This window comes from Humulus lupulus, chromosome 5, assembly GCF_963169125.1.
Source record: "Humulus lupulus chromosome 5, drHumLupu1.1, whole genome shotgun sequence".
In the NCBI taxonomy this organism is placed as follows: Eukaryota; Viridiplantae; Streptophyta; class Magnoliopsida; order Rosales; family Cannabaceae; genus Humulus; species Humulus lupulus.
This window is the reverse complement of record NC_084797.1, coordinates 95,643,545-95,657,464: the sequence shown is the minus strand read 5'-3', so window position 1 is coordinate 95,657,464 and position 13,920 is coordinate 95,643,545.

Here is a 13,920-nt window from a genome sequence, read left to right as displayed (position 1 = left end):
TCTCTAATTAATCATCAAATTGGATTTGATTAACGTCGAAGTTGTGACTTGTGATTAGGTACATGATTTCTTTATCACTAGTTCTATCAAGGGATAAAGTGAGATATTAGGGTGAGATGAATAGAATAGAGGCCCAATAGTTTCAATATTAATATAGTGATGATACAAATATCATCCGAATTAGTGGATATTTTTTGAATTATTTCTTAATTGGATTAGATTAGAGGAGAGGTTGTAACTTGTCATTATTAGTTAAATTAGATTAGATTAGAGACATGTTTTCCTTATTAGTTGCTCTTTTGAAGGAAAAAAATGAGAAATTTAGGGTAGATAGAAAAATTAGTGGCCCAATACATTCAATAATAATGTACTATTGAAGCACCTAGCATCCCAATTAGTTGATGCCTCTCGAATTACTTCTCCAATTTGATTAGATTATCCCTGAGGTTTTACCATGAGATTAGGAACATGGTTTCATTATTGGTAGCTCTATTGAGTGAAAAAATTAGAAATTAAGTTTAGATAGATCGATTAGTGGTCCAATACATTTAATAATAATGTACTAATGATACAACTAGCATCACACTTAGTTGATGTTTCTCTAATTCATCCTCAAATTGGATTAGACTAAAGCCAAAGTCGTAACTTGTGATTAGATACATGATTATCTTATTAATAGTTCAATCGAGGGATAAAGTGGGATATTAGGGTGAGATGGATCGATTAGAATCCCAATAAAATAAAAAATAATATAATGATTATACAACTAGAATCCTAATTAGTGGATGCTTCTGCAATTATTTCTCAAATTTGATTATATTAGCGTTGAGGACGTAACTTGTGATTAGGGGCATGGTTTCCTTATTAGTAGCTCTATTGTGGGTCAAAATGAGAAATTCAAGTTACATAGAACAATTAGTGGCCCAATACATTCAATAAAATGTATGAAGCAACTGGCATCCCTGTAACATCCTGAATTCATTATTAAGGATGAGTGCCTTGATTACTGTGTCAGGAAGACATAATCGAATTTATGTGTGGATTTAATTGAATATATGTGAGAATGCGTGAAATACACATGTTATATTAAGATATGACTATTTGCACATGCTGATGTGTATTAAATGTGATTGTGGGCTCGTTTTATGAAAAATAGAATTTTCATAATTTTGACTCATCAAGGGTATACATTGTAATTATACGTGTTATGTGATTAAAACAACATTACTACGTGGATATATTTACGATAAATGGCTTAAGTCAATCCTTTAGAGTGATTTGGCGGAAAAGTTACAATGGGGATTTATAACCGGCTCGAGGTGAGCCAAGGGGTATTTTGGTAATTGGCGTACTTTAGGAATTATTGAGATATTATTGTGGAATAATATTTGTATTTGGAGGGTTAGTAATTTAATTGGGAATTTAGGGTCTTAATTTGAGGTTTAGTGGGGTTTGTGGAAAATGACCTAGGTACCCTTGAAGGTTTCCTTGGGGGTTAATTGTTGGTAGGGATATTATGGTCGTATCACCTATACACTAGAGGAAGGGGCAGCATCACTTGGGAGCATAGTTACACGTTTCCCCCCCTTCTTTGGCTCTATCTTAAGGTGATTTTTGGGATGCTAAGGAAAAGTCAAGTCTTGAATCTCTTGAAGATAGTTGGAGGAATTCGCAAGCTTTGGAGTGGGATTAGTTGCTACCAAGACCTCCTCAAGCTAGGAAATTCTAAACTTAAAACAGATGTATAAGCTTTTTGCCTTGTTCTTCTATGAATTGGGGGAATTTGGGCTTGGATAAATGATTTTTGGGGATTTGATGTTTCTTAGGTCATAGAATGGTGTTAGTAAATATCTTTTAAACTTTATTGAGAATGTGTTTGTTGCTTGAAATCTTGATTTATAAAGTGATTCTTGGGTTTTGGGAGGGAAGCTTGAGTTTGAAACTCAAGAAATGCAAATTAATGTTATAATATGTTTTGACATGTTTTTATGGTGTCTTGACATGGGTTATAGTTGATCTAAGTTGTTTGAGGCATTTCGTGGCCTTAAATCTGCTTAAATACTGAATTAGGGTCATGTTTCAGGTATGAATTTAGGGAGAAGTCGTTAGTCAAAATTGGGGAAGAACACTAAGCTTTTGGTTTTGTGGTGACCTAGCGCGACCGCGCTAGTGTCCCAGAAACCAGGAAATTTGGTTGGGATTGACGTATTGAGTCTAGGGACGCGACCGTGCTAGGCTAGGGCATGACCGCGCCAGTATCTCAGAAAGCCTAAACTTTCTGCAGGCGGGACCGCGTTAGGTGTTCTAAAGTGTGGTTTTGCTGATTTTATGATTAGGGTTCGGGGAGTTCGAGAATCCATTTGGTAGCCCAATTGAGGGCTCGGGGAACATTTTTAACGTCCCGACAACTGAGAATGGTAATCTTAAAGACAGCGTTTATAGTGAGGCTCTGGATTTGAACTCAATCCCTAATACGAGTATGTTTATGTTGTGACTAGATTACCACAAGGCTCAGGATGAGGATCGTACTTGAGGCCGTATGTCTATCGTACAAAAATCGAGGTAAGATAATGTAATGCCCCGAATTCTCCGATATGGTTTAACGGCGGGAATAGTAGGCCGGGAGGGCCATACTTCTTTAATTGTGCCATTAAATGATATTATGCATGTATATGTGAATTATGTTATAATATGATGTTAAATGCATGCATGTGGGTCCATACTTTAATTACAGTGGTGTGATGGTAATTTGCCCCGTTGAGGGTAAATTGAATATTTGTATGCTTGTCGGTGATATATGTTAAGACCACACTATAATGTGGTTTTGTTCGAGTCATTCGGCATGAGACGACCATGGTATGTTAATTAGCGGTCTGGTCATAACAGGTTTAAGTTCGAGGCTCGGGAGGAGTCTCGGGGTGATTTTAATGATTAGAGCATTACCGGGCATTAAAGGGTAACGGGATATGAATTATTGGTGTTTGGGGTTATTGAGAATAGCGGGAATTGGAGAGCGTTAATTATGATTAACAAGATAGGTTGGGAAGCAAAAATATGCCCTTGGGAGCCTTTAGAAACCCTTAAATGACCTAGGGGTATAATGGTATTTTTACCCCTAGGATAGATATAAACTGAGTTCAGCAGTGAAGTTGATGAGAAAAACAGAGCAAGTTCTTGAGCTTACCCGTACCTTCTCCTTCCTCCATTTCCTTTGTGATTTTTTTAAGCTCTTGTTGGGGATTCAAGCTTGGGAAGTAGACCCTAAGAGTTTGGGAGAGTGTTCTACCATTGAAGAGCATCACAACCAGAGTTTGAGGTAAGTTTCCAGCCATTAGTTTTCTGGTATACTCTGTTTTGATGTTAGTTTTCAGCTTGTGATCTTACTGTGAATAGCTGGAATTGATGGAAGTTTTGGTTGGGGTTTCACTTGGGTTTTGATGATGGAGTGTTATAAATCAAGTTTAGGGGTTGTATTGGAGGTTTGAGTGGTGTTTAAGCTTGGTTTGAAAGGTTGGTTCCAAGAAAAATCGCAAGGGAAGAAAAACAGGGATTTTGGCTGAACTAGAGATTGGGCCGCGGCATGGCCAAGGAGGGTCGCGGCCCTTAGTGGCTTTTTGGCCAGAAATGGCTTTTTTGCTCGGGGATGCTAGTCTTAGGCCTCAGGGTTGATCCTACTACCAGTTTTAGTAGTGTTTGACATCTCGGAGGCTAGGTTTTGGTTTGGGAACCCTTTGTTATTCATTTTATTGATGGAATCCCATGATTGGTTATGACCAGGTAACCGCTAAAGGACCAAAAGGTTGATCGTTCTCAAGGGTCGTTCTTTTATTCATTCTAGCTCAAACCAGAGGTAAGAAAACTGTGCCCCATATGTGACATGCGTGGTTATTCATGAGGCATGTTGGTTGTGTAAATGTGGACATGGACTGAATAATTAATGCTTAGAAAATGTTGCTCACTTGTGTATGGTACTGACTCATTAGTTAGATTTGGAAAAGGTGCTAGTATCAACTGTGAAGCTGTGACTTATTAGTCAGGTTCGGCAGTGGTACTGGGCACTGGTCACATAGTGCTGACTCATTAGTCAGGATGGCCTTAGCGTGTTCAACGCAAGCCAATAAAGATTAGATCTAATCGACTCTCTGCATTTGATGACTCAAAGAGCATTAATGCTAGACCGACCTCAAGTTCGATGAATATTATAAGCGCTTGTGTGGCTTACCAATTACACAGCCCTGGTTGATAGCCGAGCGGAAGTATACCAGGCCAGTCACACTACTGTTCCCTTTAGACGGCCAGCCCCTATTAGGAAAGATATATCCAAAAGGGATACTACCAAGTTCTATTGTTTTCATAACGACTATGGCCTTGACACCAACGAGTGTAACCAACTCAACGACGAGATTGAGTTCCTTATTCGGCAAGGACATATGTGGAGGTATGTGCAAGCATTGGGGGGGGGGGGGGGGAGGGAAAACAACGAGCTGACTACATTTGATAGCAAGCGCCCAAAACAGAATAGGTGTGAACCAAGGTTCACCAATTACACAGCCCTGGTCGATAGCCGAGCGGAAGTATACCAGGCCAGTCACACTACTGTTCCCTTTAGACGACCAGCCCCTATTAGGAAAGATATATCCAAAAGGGATACTACCAAGTTCTGTTGTTTTCATAACGACTATGGCCATGACACCAACGAGTGTAACCAACTCAACGATGAGATTGAGTTCCTTATTCGGCAAGGACATCTAAGGAGGTATGTGCAAGAATTTGGAGGTTCTAAGGAAGAGGCTCACGGAGGCAACGAGTAGGAACCTATGTGCCAACGCTCGCCTCCTTTACAGCGAGCTCCAGTGGCTTGTACATTGTTGACCATCTGCAGGGGACTGCACATAGCAGGTGACAGTGGAAAGGCAAGAGAAATATACGCCAGAACCCTATGTCACGATCGAGATATTGAAATGATGAACATCGAGGAGCGAACTCCCCAAAAAGCTTGAACAGAGGAAGAATCAATAATTTTCTCTGAGTTAGACGCTCAGCATGTTTGATTTCCACACTCAAATTCGCTTGTCGAGGATGTTCAGATCACCAACATGATGGTAAAACGAGTGTTGGTGGATACAGGAAGCTCGGTTAACATTTTTTATAAATCTTCACTAGAAAGCATGAAATTATCAGTGCAAGATTTGGAGTCATGCAACCAAACCATTTATGGTTTTTCTGGCGAGGGGCTTGCGTCAGTGGGGTCAATCAAACTCTCAGTCACAGCAGGGGTCGCACCTGTGAACAGGACATTACTCGCTACTTTCATAGTAGTGTATTGTCCATCCGCGTATAATGCTATTATTGGAAGGCCCATTCTCATCGATCTGCGAGTCGTGACCTTAGTGTGGCATTTGACCATGAAGTTTCCAACCGACGCAGGAATTGGATGTGTGTTGGGAAACCAGCGACAAGCACGGGAGTGTTATAATTCCTCGATTAGAAAGGCAAAAAGAGGCAGATCGGGAGAAAGAGCCGAAAAAAGGTTGCTGGTAATAAGTGAAACACTAGCCGAATCAGGTGAACAAGTCACCAAATAGGGTGTTTCCCAAAGTGAGGATAGAGACTTAGATCCTCGCTTTGGGGATTTTGAAGAAGACGTTGGACCTGTGGAGGTCCAATTAGAAGAGACAGATCCGACCAGGGTGGAATTTTTGAAGACACACCAGGAGTTCTTTGCCTGGTCACATAAAGATATGGTTGTGATAAACCCAATGGTGATCAGCCATGTCTTCAATATAGACAAAAACTTTCCACCTGTACAACAAAAAAAAAGGCTGCTCGACAAAGACAGACCTAAGGCCCTAGAAGAGGAAGTCGAGAAGCTGAAGGAAAATTGATTCATTAGGGTAGCATTTTATCCATCTTGGGTCTCTAATCCCATACTAGTTCCTAAGCCGAATGTCAAGTGGAGGACGTGCGTGGATTTCACAGACCTTAATAAAGCCTACATGAAGGATTGTTTCCCACTTCCAAGAATCGACTAGCTGGTCGATTCTACATCAGGGCATGAAATTTTATCGTTCATGGACACATACTGTAGATATAACTGAATTAATATGCACCCAGATGATGATGACTACACTAGCTTTCGAACAGATACGAGGCTTTACTACTATAAAGTAATGGCCTTCGGTTTGAACAACGCTGGTGCGACTTACCAGGGACTAGTCAACCATATGTTCAAAGAGCTGATTGGAATTAACATGGAAGTATATGTTGACGACATGTTGATCAAGTTGAAAAATCCAATGAACAGATCAAGGACCTACAAGAGTGCTTGAACATCTTAAATAAATATCAGATGAAGTTGAACCCTCTCAAGTGTTCCTTTGGCGTTGGATTAGGGAAATTTTTGGGATTCATAGTAAACTCACAAGGAATCGAAGCTAATCTTTAAAAAATTTAGGCAGTGATCAAGATGCAGTCTCCTACCAAGATTAAAGATGTTTAAAGCCTAACCGGAAGAATTGTGGTGCTGAGTAGATTCATATCTAAGTCAACGGACAAGTGTGTTACATTTTTTAATCTACTCAGGGGCAGCAAGAAGTTTGAATGGACAAAAGAGTGCGAGCAGGCTAAAATGCCACATGTCGCAACCACCGATTTTGTCCAAACCGGTCAAAAAAGAAACTTTGTTCATCTACTTGGCAATCATAGAGTATGTTGCTAGCTGGTTTGATCAGGGAAGAAGACAACATTAAGAAAGCAGTATACTATGTAAGCAAGAGGCTAGTGAAAGCAGAATTACGGTATCCGCCCATAGAAAAGTAGGCATATTGCTTGATTTTGGCCTATAGGAAGCTGCGACCCTATTTTCAAGCTTACTCCATCACGGCACTCACCGACCAGCCATTATGGAAAGTCTTATAAAAACTAGAAGCTGCTGGTCGGTTATTAAAATGGGCAGTCGAACTAGGGCAGTCCAAAATTTCTTATTCTCCACAAGCGGTTATGAAAGGACAAGCTCTAGCAGATTTTGTCGCACAATTCACCGAACTCCCTATCAGCAAACTGATAGTAGGAACTGGAAGTCAAAATCAATCTCCTGCCTGGAAGTTGTTTGTAGACGGCTCTTCCAACGAGCTCAACGCAGGGATAGGTTTGATCCTTATCACACCCGAGGGACATCGCTTCCACTGTGCAATCAGATTTAACTTTACAACATCCAACAATGAAGCCTAGTACGAAGATCTGCTTGCAGGATTAAGACTAGCCAAGGATATCATTATAAAATCACTAGAAATATATAGCGATTCCTAGCTAGTAGTTAATCAAATCATGGGAGAGTATCAAGCTAGGGGTCTCAGGAAGGTTGCTTATTTGAACAAAGCAAATGACTTATTGGCACAATTTGAAAAGTATACCCTCCAACAAGTTCCTCGCGATCAGAATGTGAATGCTGATGCGTTGGCCAAGCTGTCAAGTTCTAAAGATGCCGACGCCTTGAGCATAGTACCAGTTGAACATTTGTTGGCACTGAGCATTCAAATGGAAGAATCCTCGCTAGTGATCCAAGCGTCAGACACGTGGATGACGCCCAACGTAGAATATCTTGAATGGAGAGTGTTGCCAGCAGAAAGGAACAAAGCGAGGACGCTTCGAAGACAATCGGTTCGATTTATTCTGGTCGACAAAATTTTGTATTGAAGAGGTTACTCAATGCCTTTTTTGTGGTGTGTTTCTAAGGAGAAGGTTAGGGAACTGATGCAAGAGGTCCACGGAGGTTTCTATGGAGATCACGCTGGGGGGTAGAGTTTGTCGTAAAAGATTCTAAGGCAAAGGTATTTTTGGCCTACCATGAATGAAGACTCTATGGACTTCGTTAAAGAATGTGACAAGGGCCAAAGATTTTCCAAGATACCGCGAATAACCCCAAATGAGCTCGGACAGATGCGAAGCTCGTGGCCATTCGCGGTGTGGGGGATTGATCTGATCAGGTCTTTACCTATAGGAAAAGGAAATGTCAAGTATGCAGAAGTTGCTGTTGACTACTTTACTAAGTGGGTCGAAGTTGAGCCACTCGCAACAATAACGACCAAGAAATTATTGGACTTTGTTCTCAAAAACATCATATGTCGGTATAGGTTGCCTAGGAAAATTGTCTTAAATAATGGCACACAATTTGACAACGATCTTTTTACTGATTTCTATGAAAGGAATGGAATTATAAAGTGTTTTTCATCAGTGGCTCATCCACAGGAAAATGGACAAGTTGAAGCCGTTAACAAAATTTTTAAGGACACACTGAAGAAAAGGCTTGAAGAAGCAAAAGGGGTGTAGCCAGAACAATTACCAGAAGTACTTTGGTCGTATAGAACATCCCACATAACAACAACAAGCCATACACCATTTTCCTTGGCTTATGGGTATGAGGCCATCTTGCCTGTTAAGCTAAATCAACCAACACATAGAAGGCTAACATACGACCAGAGCACTAACGATTAATTATTGATGGAGTCTTTGGACTTAAGTCAAAGAAAGGCGCGAGCAAGCTCAACTTCGGGTAGCAACTTACCAGCAAAAGGTCGCTTGATATTTTAATTCTAAGGTATGCGAAAGGAAGTTTAACGTGGGGGATTTGATACTTAGAAGAGTTTTTCTCAACACTCGCGATCAGACTGCTGGAGTACTCGGACCAAATTGGGAAGGACCATATCAGATTGAAGAAATCCTTCAACCAGGCACATATAAACTTGCTCACTTAAATTGAGATCTCATTCCTTGCTATTGCAATGGAAAAGAATTGGCTTGTATTAACTTTACTTTTTACAAGTTCTTGAACAAGGGCTAGTCCGTTAAATTACTGGTCGCTTATAAGTGTAAGATCAATTCTTGAACACATGTACAGACACGATTTTGTCCATTTTATTACGAGAAATAAGAGGAACTGTGCGCAGCCAATTATTCTTGCGAATTATTGTATTTATTACAAGTATTTTCTCATTACATGTGTTCTTTTGCTATATCATCGTTAATTGTTTATAAGTATGACAACAGTAATGTTCGAATAGGACCTGATTATGGCAAGTGACAGAGAACCTAAAGCTCCTCAATCACGTGGGGGTCATATAAGATACTAAGTTAGCAAAGCATATCAATAGGCATATGTAAACACATGAGCAAAATAAGGGAAACCATACTACGACACTTAGTGTATTTTAAAAAAAAATTAGTTAAATTTTGCAAAATCTAGACAAAGTGTTATGCTAAATTCGGTCATACGAACATATGTTATAATATCTATAAAAATATTATAATATCATAATAAAATGTCTTTACACCACGACCAATTGCTGCTCGGATGTAATTAAAATTAAAAAGAAAAACTGCATTACTCAGCAAAATTGTCTCAACATTACGAACCATTGTTCGCATATTTTAGTTAAAAAATATTAATAAATTATTCTGCAGCAGGAGGAGGGTCTTACTGAGAGTGTTGGTCGACTGTTGTCCTCGCATCTTCTTCGGCTTTGTCGATGCCAGTCGCCAAGGAAATTTCAGGAGATTCTTGAGCTTTCTTTTCCTTTTCTGGGCGAGCAGTTCACTTCGCAAGCTCAACTTGCCTCATCTGCTCGGCAAGGTAGTTGAAATTCACCCCTGGGTTGTTCTCCAAAATAGATAGAAGCAGTTTAAGGTTGCTCCTCTAAACCTCTCAAGGTTTTGAGAATTGGTTTCCTCGAGCAGCTTGACCCGCTCCTCCAACTCAGTAGCCTCTTTCATGCTAGTTGCTTCTTTGAATTTGTTCTTCGAAGCCTCCTTAAACTTTTCATTTGAAGCAAAACTTTGGCCAACTCTTCTTGGTTCCTCTTCAACTCCTCGGTTAGACTGGCGACTTTGTTTTCAACCGCCTTAACCTTCTCCTTGCATACCATGATCTCCTCGACATGTTTGGCCTCGATCTCCTCAGCTCGACACCAACAATGGCTCATTGTCAGGATACCCTGCGAACAGAGAAAAAGTGAAACAATTAGAGGCAATTAGAGAAAATGTTGCTCTACTAAAAAAAAACACACTTACAATGAGGACTTCAGAAAGCCCGCGGCTCATAACCTGCCTACGCTTCAATAGGGGAAGATGTGCAATGGCTTCCTGGCTGTGGCTGTGCTTGGACATTCTTTGCAACATCTCGTAGGTAGCGTTAAAAGCGTTGCTCAGCAAATCAACGACCGGGGATGCCCTTGCCTTCTTGGAGGAAGGGCCAGTGCGAGGAGGAGGAGGAGGCATTGTAGTTCTGGAAGGAGTTGGAGGATCTTCTGATCGAGCATTTTTCTTGGAAGGCTCGCTACTGCTCTCCTAGGGTGCCTTCTGCTCGATTTCTTGTTAATCGTCGGAGCTTCGACAGAGGCATACATTTCGAAAGCATCTTTAGATGGCATGACTGCAAAACAAAAGCAAACGATCATACAAAGTAGTTCAGAGTAATAATGGGATAATGTAAAGGGAAATTCTAAGTAGTATACCCGAACTATTATTACTGGTCGATATATTATCTATAGAACTGTAGCTACACTCACTATCTACCTCGAAGAAGTCCGAATTAAAATTAATGGTTGTAAATTTAGAGTTGCCATCCCTATCGAATAAGTGACAGGGTATGGGCAAGTTATCTAAATGTGATAAGTCTATACCGTTCTCATCAGAGGATTCAGATAAAGGGCTGGTATACTCTTGTAGTTTTTATTTTCCCCTCCCATGGTGGGCAGGGGTAGCAACTACCCGAGGGTTGCTAGATGGTTCTTGGATGGTCGCTCCCGTTGGTCATCACCTCTAGGGTTGTGACACATCTTGCTGCTGTTCGGGGATTCCTTTTCCTTTGGTGCCCTCTCCAATGACACTCCCCGTAGTGGATTCTCTCACTTCTTGATGAGGTTCCAAAAGGCCGACCAACCTTAAATTTCTTTCAGTGACCAGCTACTAGACGCTCTTTTCTATGTTCGTCATGCTAGCTAGGGCTGTGGCCCTCATCTCCATCTCTGGAGTGGGGTCTGGTCGGCGCCATGGACCTAGACGTGACACCAAATTACTAAGGACAAGGAAAGGAAAAACTAAAAAAATGAACGACCAGAAAAGTCCGACCAGAGATTCAAAAAATTTACCTCCTTGTGTGAAGGCCAAGTTCTCAGCAACCAAGTCTGTAGTGAAGAATTACTCCTGGAAGTATTTTCCTACGTTTGATTATATGTAATATCACTCAGGAATATGCAGGCAGATTCCTGGTGACAGAAGTGGAAAAGCCCCGTGTTGTTTTGGTTGGGGTTGGATTTAAGATGAAATAGATAGTTGATCTTGTGTAGGGTAGGTACAGGCCATTTTTTGTGATTGTAAATGATATGGAGTGCTGATAGAACTCTATACCCATTGGTAGTTATTTGAAAAGGGGTGACATAAAAATAATTGGCCACCCCTTGGAAAAAATTGTGCAAGGCAAGATTGCCCCTGCCTCGATGTGATACCTCGACCAGGCGCTAAAGGTAGCTCCAAGCACGTTTTCCCTTTGGTCGGGTGTGGTTTATGTAAAGTAATACCAAGAAGCCCGTACTTCTTGGAATACTTAGCCACCATCCTGGTCGATATGGTACTGGGAGGGGCAACATACGTGTAACGCCCTACTCCCTTAGAGCCGTTACTAAGTGAATTTTTAAGACAAAACAGTGCAATGAACTCGCTAACCGAGGTTTTGAGGCAAAAGTGTGACTAATAAAAGTTAAGGCTGTAATCTTTGAAAATGCGTTGACTCAATAAAAACTTCTAGTTTTAAACAATCGGGATCCCAAAAATAAGGTTTGAAAACCATTTACATCTTGAAGTAAGTTTACAGTTGATCAGTTATAAAATCATAGATTATTACAGCCAATTTCAAATAAACCCCCAACCAAAGCAGTCGGGCAGGCCAAACATGTACGCGCCGCTTCACGCTCTCCGTACTCATGGTTGGTTGACTCAGTCTTTGCCCTACCTGCAACACGGAGCACCCGTGAGCCGAAGCCCAGCAAGAAAACTCATGCAGAACATAACATATGCAGTTAATACAGTTTATCATAACAGATAATCCACAGATAAACAAGTCAACCAATAGACTAAGAAAACACGGCCATGCCGCCCCAGAGCCTTACCAAAGCCCTGGGGTATCGGTTCTCACCGCGAGGATAACTCATGTATCCCTTGGGTCCCACCCTGAATATAGCATCCCATGTGCTAGGTGTTACTTTCGGCCCACGGCCGCCCCGGCCTACGCCGTTCTCGGCACTTGCCGTTCATTTCATCATAATCACACATATAGTACATTCAAAATAATCATTCACACATCATGATTCATTTAAGGTTAAACATTTGCACACAACACAATCTGGGGCCATGCCCTGCAATCATCTCATCATGCAACATGCAATATAGGGCCATGCCCGGCAATCACACTATGGGCCCATGTCCTATCCTACGGGTGTTATAGTTTTCTTACCTTAATTCCAAATGCTTTAAATAGAAAAAAATGACGGCCCCCGAGCACGATCCACTTCCCGAGCACTAGCTTAACACCTAGTCACAACCAAGATAATGGATACCAATAAGATTAATCTCAAATGAGTTTCTAAACCAAGTTCTAGTACTCGGAACGTTGAAATTCACCAAACATTGTAAAAGACTCAACCCCGAGCACCCTAGGTTAAATTCCCAAGCCCAAATTCTCAAAATCCCAAAATTCCTTAAGCGCCGCGGCATGGCCCCCAAACAGAGCCACAAAATGCCCAGAAACAGGTAAGGGCCGCGGCCCTACATGGACCATGCCGCGGCCCGCCCTCCATCCTCAGCACAACTTAGCCTTCAAGGGCCGCGGCCCTCCAAGAACCATGCCGCGGCCCGACCCTTCGAACCCAGAAAAACCCACCATTTTCAAGCTTAAAACCTCACCTTAAGCCATCCCAAAGCTCCCAAATCAAAACCAATTAATAATCACAACATTAGGATGGTTTAAACAACACAATTCCACCAAAAATCCAACCTAACACTCACCAAGATCCCAATTCCAAATTTCTGAAATTTCAAACCTAAAACTCAAAACCAACCATGGAAATTCTCAATTTCAACCATCAAACTTTAATTTAAACCTTACCTCAGTTGTAGAATCATTTCCCAAAGGATCACATGACCTATCTTCAAAGTTTCAAGCCTCAAACTCCACCTTGAACATCAAAATCCATAAACATTCACAACCCAACCAAATCTCAGAAATTTAACTTGAGAAAAAGAATTAATTGCTTACCTTTACCCTGATTTGTTCTTGATTAACTCTTGAGCTAAACCTCCAAATCCCACAATCAATTTTCAGAAATTCAAGCTTGATTTCTCCTAAGATTTCTTTGGATTCATGAAAGAAAGAGGAAAGAAAGAAGAAGAAGAAGAGAGGGTGGAGGCTGGGTCGGTTTCTCTAAGTCTCCAAATGGTTTATTTGTTTTGTTTTTATAACTTAAGCTGGTTACCTCAAGGTTCGGGGTACCAAAATATCCCCGAGGCAAAAATGGTAAAATCCCCCAGTATTCCCGCCTAGACATCCTAACCTCAAATATATCTCCAATTATTTATTTTCATAACCCAACATCAAAAATACTCCTTGACTCGCTCAAAGTCAAACATAATGCCCCGTTGTGACTTTTCCCCGCTATCCAGCTCTAGGATCGCCTCGTGCCGAAAGTTACACATCACGGATATACCCACATACCACTGTGGTCTCAACAATCATCACATATTAATACAGTTATGCCCAACATGGCCAAAATTACAATTATGCCCTTCTAACACAATCCGGGCCTACATGCATACTAATATACATAGTCATGCATCTCAAATAATCAAATAGTCACATAACACGCTTTAAAT